Source organism: Rhamphochromis sp. 'chilingali', assembly GCF_963969265.1.
Source record: "Rhamphochromis sp. 'chilingali' genome assembly, chromosome: 1".
Lineage (NCBI taxonomy): Eukaryota > Metazoa > Chordata > Actinopteri > Cichliformes > Cichlidae > Rhamphochromis > Rhamphochromis sp. 'chilingali'.
This window is the reverse complement of record NC_137929.1, coordinates 30,454,086-30,463,909: the sequence shown is the minus strand read 5'-3', so window position 1 is coordinate 30,463,909 and position 9,824 is coordinate 30,454,086.

Here is a 9,824-nt window from a genome sequence, read left to right as displayed (position 1 = left end):
TACTGTGCATTATGTGCTTTTGGGATAGTCCAGTTTCTTGTGTGGGGAAATGGCATTTCCTACTTTCAGCTTTGGGGCCAAGACAGGGCCAATGCCAACTGTTATAAGGTCAGGAGGTAAGAGGCAGTGTAAACCGTGGATAGGTCACCAATCTATCACAGGGCTAATAAAGAGAGAAAAATAACAAAAACAGCCAGTTTGGAATCACCAGTCAACCTAATGTTCTCTATGTCTTTGGGAGGAGGCCAGACTACCTGGAGGGGACCCATGCAGACAGTAGAAGAACATGCAATCAAACCCAACAACTTCTTTCTGCCAGGTGACAGAGCTAACCACCATACCAGTCAACTGATGCTAAATTTTGTCAAATAAGAGAAACGTTTTTAATCCATAATCCAAGTTCTTTTTGTTTATGAATGAAAAATTAACTTGCATCTGCCATCATTTTATAGATATGACATTAATAACCCGGCAAGTCGTGCACCAACATTTTTGCAAACCTTCTAAGCTGTTGTTCAGACTTGAGCTAGTGTGATTTTTTTCTTTTTAACAGACACCAGTTTTACTGTTACAGAATAAACTTACCCTTTCACTCCACTAATGCTTCCAATTTGAAAGAAAACCTCTATTTTCCTATGCTGGTGTAAGTCATAACCCAGAGCAGAGTACACTATTTCGCCAGCTCCATGTAGTGTATAATTGCATGGTTGAGGAGAGACATGGTGGTTCCTGATGAGCGTTGTACAGACTGGTGTAGGTGTGTCCCTGATGATTATCTCGAGGTACTCTGGAGTCTGATCACGGACTCCCCTACTTCCATCACCACCTGCTTGCAGAAATCCAAATAATTACTAGCGTGTTAATGTGGGTGGTGGTCCTTATCTGCAACCAATCGCACCGAAGCATGATGGAACTGCTGCTATTGCTCATGGCATTGCTCATTTCTTCCAAGAAGACGAGCAGAGCGAATCTCATTAAGGAGAGAGATTTCATGAAACGAATGTAAAAGCTTTGTTCAGTGACCATTAGTTGTTATTTTAAAGCTGAAGTTGTAGATTCATTTATGTGATTTTTAAAAATCCATTTCCTTTTTGTTGCATCAAATATTGACAAAAAGATTAAACCTACTCAGGCCTGACATGACAAGCTGATGATTCAGATCTTGAAGATGTGAAATAGTGACAGACGGAACAGATTCAATCATGAGCAATAGCCTTTAAATGACTCTTTCAGTATGATTCAAAGAGACGAAGACTTTTTCAGACCATTTCTAAAATGGTTTGAAGATAGTTGTTAATGTGTATGTCTTGTTTATTCTTATAGGTTTATTCGTTTCATGCAGAATAGTGTTGCATGTAGTCTATTGAGTCTTGTTCAGCTTTCTCACTAAATACGACTTTGAACTGAGATGATTGAAATGATTTTTAGGGAACTATTTTATTTGGGTATCCTGGAGCGAGAGAGAGTTTCTCAGCAATAATCATATAATTAAAGAATCTGTAGATCCTTTAGGGGAACTATGTGGCCTTGGTTTGACTGACAGAAGGCTAGCTCAGTTTTCCCTTTTGGCAGATCTGGTCAATCCTGCTTCAGCGGTATCTCTCCACCTGTTTAAACCCTGCTCCTCCCACCACTTTAAATGCACAGCATGACACACATACAACTGTGAACCTTCCTCAAACACAGAGGAAACACTTGGGGATTACAACGTTAGTTTTTCAGAGTCAATCACCTAGAAAATAGAGCCCTGAATGGGTGCCCGAACCAATATACGGTCACTTAGGCACAGAGGGCTGACCAAAGAACACAGCCAAGTGGAAGGAATACAGGCATGCTGGGAGTTGAGAATGTAAATTAAAACATGCCCGAGGATTAAAAAAAGTGGAACAACCGTTCTCACGTTTCCAGATCCCCTCACAATAGCTGGCAAACTGACATAAGTTAATTGTTGCTCAGATATGCAGGGCAAGAAAGGAAAGTAGTAGTGAATAACTTGCCTATTATTCTTATTGTGCTGTGGTGTAATTTCACATTTCTTTAGCCAGAAATGATACGATACCCTCCACACATACGCACACACACAAATTCTCATTGTCGATGACTCTGCTTTACAATTCCTCTGAGCTGTGGATTATTCATGAGATTGGAATCTCTCGAGCATGTGTCACTTAGAAACTCACATTGCATACATACACTTCGTGACATTGCACATACTGACATGAATGGCAATTATTGTTCATCTGTGTTGAGCAGAATTTAGTCAAACATGGTCAAGGAACCCTCAGTACATAGATGCTTACATTTCCCAAGGGCCTAAACAAAAAATCCCACCTCGTTATGCAGTGTGTGCTGGAAAATCTGACCATGATTAAACTAATGTGGATGTCTAATTGAGATTAGCATTGTTTTACTGTTGTTATCACATGCCTGTATTGACACTCCTATACACTGCTAAATTTGGGGAATGTACTGCAGTATGACTCCCACACTTCACTGCAGCCCATTAATAAGCATTCATGTGCATGGCAAAATCTGATTACCCGAGGCACTTAACTCCTTCTGTAAGTCTCTGGAATTTCACTGTGAGATCACGTTTGAATTCCTTCCAGTATAGGATTAAGTGCAATCTATTTTCTGCGCTGTCTACTTTTTTTTGGCGCTATTAACCTCTACAGATTTGCTAGCATTGTGTATTTTTACAATAATTACTGTCTTTTAGCATATTTTTCAGTAGTGACTTGGTTCGCAAACTATATATTTATATTAAAGTGTCATTTCACTGTTTGTTGTTTGGTATTTTTACATGTTTGTTTTACTTAATACGTTGTAATGCATTTGATCTTGTCTTAGGATGTCGTCTTCCTATATTCATGTGCAAAAAAGGAGCCCCGTTTACTCAAACAATCCTTGTTTGGGAAATGTCTTTATTGCCTTATTAACAGAAGCTCGTCATTTAAAGTTTCACGTGGACTAAGGAGCGATCAGATTTCACAGTCAGGTAAATCCACCTGTGAAAAGTGAACAAAAGCTCTGCAACAACCTAGAAATTGTTAAACAATCTGGTTTGACAGGAGATTTTGGCAAGGACGATTATTTAGCTCTCGTTTAATGACTTTTAGTAGTTGTAAAACAATCTTTTTAAAAATCTTATAATATGTACTTTATTCACCTTGTTAAATTAGGCAGATACTTTTTTCATTACACTTTGCTGACGGTGGGTTATCCTCCTTTTGCCTTCAGAACACTTGTCGGCTACACATCCATGATGTAAATCTCCAGTTCCACCACATCCCAGAGCTGCTTTATTGGACTGAGATCTGTTTGAGTCCAGTGAAATCCACCCCAATACTTGTGGTCTGTGTTTAAGAGACAGGAAGCTTCCAGGGAGGTGCACGTCAGGTTATGCGCACGTAATAGGGTTTTGTGGTTACGACGTACCTTCACCACAGAGTTAACACAGAAGCATAAATCTCCTGTTGATGTTGCATTTCTATCAGCTGAAATCAGCCTGGCCGTTCTCCTCTGACCTCCGGCATGAGCAAGGCATCTTGACCCAGAGAACAGCTGCTCACTGGATTTTTTTCTCTGTTTTCTGATCATCTGTTAACCCTGGGAATGGTTGTGCAGGACAATCCCAGCAGTTTAGCAGTTTCTGAAATACTCAGACACGTCTGTCTGACCCCAAAAGCCATGCCACGTTTAAAGTCACCTTTCTTTTGGGGTGCCAGTTTAGCTCAGTTGGATGAGCAGGCAACCATATGCTGCGTGGCTGAGAGCGGCCGGCCCCGGTTTGAGTACCGCATGTGTTTTCCTGTCAGTCTTCACTGTATTTGCCTAATAAAACCAGTAAAAAGCAACAAAAATAACTGAAATTTCTGTTTGAAGAAACAGTAAAGATGGCAGGTCATCTTTACTGTGTCTACATGCCTAAATACACTGAGTTGCTGCCATGTCATTGCCTGGTTAGATATTTGTATATGTATACTTGCATATCCGTGTATAAATATCTAATTCGATAGTATCAGCTATCAACGTTGAGATGTACAAAATTTATGTAGGAACAAAATGTAATTTTACTTTATTAGGAAACACAAGCAGCAGTGTGGAGCAGATTTTACTTTAAACCACTGAAAAAGTTGCTGAAAGTGGGACCAAAGCACTGCAAACGGTGTAATAGGTGAGAGTGCACTCAGCTCACTGTTGTGAATAGTATCACACTCTGCATTCAGGAGTTAGAGACAACTGTAGCGCTTACCAGCTATGTGGTATTTACCTGAAAATTCACCTGCATTTTTCTCTGTGGGCACAAATTGGCGTCTCCCTCCCTCGACGAAAATCCCACTTTGATGTTTTTCCCTGTTGTGTTTGGCCTTTGTTGCATGTGGACTGCCCATCTTTATTCTGTGCTAGCAGGGTAGCTGGGCTTCAGAAGCCTTTCAAACCACTATTTTCATGGTTTAAAGCTTTCATCTCATTTGCTGGTTGAGGAAATGTCACGCTGCTGTTGAGTAGGGTGTTGTTTTGTTGTGTGGGGGCAGGCTTGGCTTGTTTCCCTCACTGGGGGGTGAAAAGCGCCTGTCTTGCTGTAGGGAACCAGGCTGGCCTTAATCACACAAAGTCTACGGTCTGATTTTAACAAAATAGTATTTGGGATTAGATGTTGCAGTACAAGCAAATCACAGCTGGGGTAAAAGCAATTCTCCCATCAGGGGGCAGTCATCCCTTTGGGAGCTCTTGTACCCCCTGCCTGCCTGATAGGATCAAAGCCAGGTCTTGAGAGAAATTTGTCAAATTGTAAGGTGAAAACCAAATCCTGCTATTCAGAGTTAGAACAGTAAATAAGCTTTAGCTTGTCAGTGTAACAGGCTAAAAGATAATTACAACAGTTGTGTCTAGTATTGTTAGATAGGTTGGTATTTGGTGATTTTATCACTTACAGTTTTGAATAAACTCCATCTGCTCAGGAAGACGGTGAGATGTGGTACACACTTCCAAAACAAAGTTTTGTGTTTCTTTATTGTTTCTTTGTCAGCTTTTCTGTCATTGGGTGAATTTTACCCTCAATTTCATGTAGTCACTTAAGTCAGGAAATACTACTTAACGGACGGTAAAATGCAAATGCAACAGCTCTTAAAAAATTTAATGAGTACACACCACACCGAAGTTAATCTCTTGCCAAAGAGCTCATTATTATAGGAAGGGGCGCAGGCCTGACAAGAAACAGACAAAAGCAACACAACAGAGGTGCTTTAGCTTGAGTGGGACGCTCTGATGGTGCTGGGGTGACATCAGCAGCCTGTTAAGCTGTCTTTTGTATCCTTTCCCCCTCGTTCTTACCAGCAGGCTGTTTTCGCGTCCTCGCTTTAAACTCTGATCGCAAAATTAAAAGTTCCTCCGAAAGCCAGCACGCGTGACCTTGCCGTGACCTCGCGTTAAGGAAGAGACAACGAGATGTCTCGGTGACAGGTATACCAACCTGTTTCCCCAGGAGAGTGTTTATAGTCAGCTGGAGAGCTCTGCCACATGCACTTTGGAGGACGCTTGATTGTGTCCTGGATTGTGTCCACATTTTTGCTACACTTTTTTTCTGGTCTACAGAAACCAGATACTAGTTAAAATAAAGGCTAAAATACAGTAACTTGTCACAGTAACTTTCATACTTAATCGCAGTTAAGTAACATGTAAGTAAGTGCTAGCATTGCTTGCATAACAGCATTAACAATGCAGTAATCCTGCTTTTGATAAATATTGTGTTAATACTGCGCGTTAATAATAATGTAAATAATGTATTTTCGTATACTTATAGTTGCAGATACTTGAACTGAACCAATGAAACAGCAACAAAAACAAAGATTGAAATCAGTCGATGAAGTTGTTTTTTTTTTTTTGTTTTCTAATGTCATTTTGTACATGAGCCGAAAATCAGATTTTGTTGCAGTCCTGTTTGGTTTCAGCTTATCTGTGGCTGCATTACTATTTGTGTTTGGCTGTTTTCTGTCTTGACTCATTTATTTTTGTTTATATTTATTAATCTGTGTTTGTAACATTTTGGCAGAAGGCTGCAGAGGAAGAGTAGCCAACTGGCTTGCATTTTAAGAAAAGCTGATAATAAAAATAATCTATTGTTTCTTGTTAATGCAGGAAAATAGACGATTCAAGCATATTTTAATAGATCGGTACCCACTATACTAAAGCAGATCAACACTCACAACATGGATCACACTGCTGCTTGCAGTTTCCATATTAAAGGGATATTTAAAGAGTCACTATGTTTTTTTTATATACATTTTTTTATTTACAATTTTTTATAAAATTTACTATAAAAAAATCGTTCTATATAAAAAATATAGAACGATTAAAAAAAGGTTATTTAATTTCTAAATGAATACTAATGAAGAAAACTATCTAGATGTGAACACTGGAGCTGTTTTGTTTTTCAGCTTTCTCTGTCATCTGTAAAAAAAACTAAGTATTCTGGGTAAACTAAGAGGCGCCTGTTAACAATCAGCCTGTGTTCTCTGGGTCACGGTGTTGTTTCAGTATTTACAGGTTATGTTTTTTAATGCATGACTAATAGTGTGTCGTTGTTTCACTTTAAACACTGCACATTCTGTTTTAATTCAATCAAAACATCCCAATCTGTCAAGTCATCTTTAACTTTCACATCAACAACAAAGTTCATTTGTGTTTCCCACAAGATAAAACCAACTGGTTCCCTTATTGGAACACAAAGCACTGATACATACCAGAGGCTCGTCTGAAAGGAAACACTGACTGCTAAATACCTTGTTGCCTAATCCTTCCTGTCTGACACTAAAGTTTCTCACCGACTGCAGACCAACAATGAAAACACATTAGTGTCTGCGCTCCTCATTGATTCTACATTTCTAGCTAACACAGCCGAGTTTTAATTAAGCACACCATTCATTTCACACACTTTGCAATCTACCAAAAGCTTTACGTAGTTTGCAAACAGTTTCACAACTTCAAATAAGTTAGAGGACTTTCTCACACCTCCTAAAGCTCAACGAGGAAGATCTTTACTAAAATGCGAACGATCACAACGATAAGCTGTATGTCATGATCAGATAAATTCCCTTAAGCCTGTGAACTTATGGTTGCTTTTCTTAGACTCTGAAGCCCGCATTGATGTTGGAACTCCAGTTGTACAATTATACAACATCTAAACTGATAAAAGATTCCATTTATCTTCAGGTTTGTAGATGAGAAGGGGTAGGATCTTCAAAACGTTCCCCCCTAACATCAGTGCAGTCCCCCATTTGGAAGTGTTTTTGAAAATAGTGCTTTGTTCACACCTGTGGTCAGTGCTGTATTTTGTATTTTACCTTTATCAGAGTTTCATCTGCATGCAGCCAGCATTTTGCAGTCTATAGTTCTGAATAGACTCCAGTGCACATTGTTATCTCTGCCTCTGTACCTGACTCGCTGTGGTTCCCAGTGGCTTTGAACCATAAACAGGTGCTAGTCCGTGTACATGCACATCGCTATGATTTAATGCCAAATACACTAAATGTGATGGAAACAGTCTTACCTCAAAGAAGGGTCTTCACTTTGCCTATCATTTATGTAAAACACCAGTAAATAATTCCTCTATCCGGTCGTTCAGTGATGACGTGACGAATCCTACTTCCGGGCCTAAAGTAGTCTGCATTTAATATGGCTTTTGTGTTGTTAACATGTTTAATGTTATGTATTTTCTTTTATTTAATCTCAAAAAGCTCCTAAAACAGTCAGTGATCACTGTTGACCTCCCTCGTCTTTTATTACCGCTAATCATTTATTTAAGCTCAGTTTTTAAAACCTTAGGATGTAACTACAGCCCAGCCCATGCAGCAGTATATGAATGGCTAACCTCGTATTGTGGATGGATTATCTCAGTTGTTCTCCTGGCTGAAGTTTGGTCCTTTTACAGCATCCTGCCATGCGATTACATTTGTTCCTGACCACCAAGAACACTCACGTTAACTTTTATCGAGTGGAAAAAAAGTTAGCTTGTTTATATATGCTAACATAGCTGTGTCGCTAGCGGTCACGTAGCACATCATTATATACCAGCTAGCCCAACTTCAGTAACCCTACAAACGTCACTGCTGTTTAGTTTTCTGTCTTCATTTATGTTGGAAGTGATAACAGAGCTGTACGTCTTAATTTGTTTCCAAAACCCCGCAGTCAGGACATGTTATATTGTATTTAGATAGAAGCTAGCGAGCTAACTCCCTGCTAACTTCTAACTCCGTTAAATGTCATAAATTCTGTTTTCATGGATGCCTGGATGTTAAACTCAATTGTTACACCTGGTAGAGCAGAACGCTGATCATTTTATTAAAGATGAAAGACTTTAGACAGTTTTTCAACTCTCAGTAATGCCATAGTGATCGTTTGATATATGGACCTGCAGCGGAGTTTAGGCCCAGACACGGCTAGTGACGTCAGACTTAACGACCGGGTAGTGATATTGGACAAGCTTGGCCCAGTGCTGAAGATTTCCTACTGTAAACGAATAAAAGTGATCATTTATCAGAGTGCAACAACAACTGAAATAAATAGCAGGCACTCATTTGGCAATCATGGAAGCGTGTGAAGTGTGACACATTAAAGTCTTTTGCCTGCCCTACTTACAGTAAGCCTAACTCTGTGAGTCCCAAAATAGCGGAACGAGCCAACTGTAGTAAAAATCACTACCAACAGCCAAGGTGTATGATTAATATGGCAGTTAAAATCGTTAATTTACCAGAAAAAACAACAAAATCACTCTTTATTTTCTTAGGCTACGTCTACACTAATGCGTTTTTGTTTTCTCTCCACTTTGGCCTCCCATCCACACTGAGACAGCGTTTTCGCTCATGGAAAACGCAGCGTTTTCAAAACGCTCTCGAAAACGCATTCATTTGAAAATGCTGTGGCAGTGTGGACAGCGAAAAGGCAGACTTTCTAAAGCGATGACGCATATTAGTCATATGATGCAGTCATGTGACCAATTAAACTAAGATAGCGGAGGGCATTATACAGCAGCTGTTTTGTTTGCTCTCAATTTTGACAGCCCTTTTAAAGATTAATATCACTCCGTACATGCTTCAGATAGATTTTCTTCAAATTCTTTAATTCTCACTCGCTTTTGCAACTTTGTACTTTTGTGTTCTCTCACAGCAACAACTCCACCTCATTGTTAGTCCATTTAAAAAACTTGGTGCTTTTCCTCAACATTTTGCCGCAACGTTTCAAAGAGCCGGAAAGTAAATAAGCGGCAGACAGACAGAAACGAGGCAGGTCAAATCTTCTTGCGTTTCACGAATGTGCAGTACTGGAGCGTAAGCTTTTTCGGCCGTTTCAATGTGGACGCACAACTCTGTGAAAACAACTGAAAATGCTAGCGTGGACGCGGAGCGTTTTCAGATGAAAACGCCATTTTCAAATCTATCCGGGCTAGTGTGGACGTAGCCTTATTCTCAGTAGCAGCTAAAGTCCAAATATGGTCATTTGGACAAAGAAGCATGAGAAACATGAGACTTCTTTTATCTTTATACAATGCTGCATATAAAGAAATTATAATTATAAGAATTGAATTCATTTTTTATGATTAAGGAATATCCCCACATAATTACTTAGTTAGCTTCTTGTCTTCTTGTCCGTGGTGAACCGTGGTGCACCTGTAGGTGACATCAGTTTAGAGGCTCCAGCTTTCACATAAATATCACTATAAAATCAAATCAGAGATCCATCCAGACAGCAGCCATTTAAAGTTGGGGCGACTTAATTTAACGTTTCTTCTACGATCAGCAAAGATCTCTTCTAGTGTCTCCATG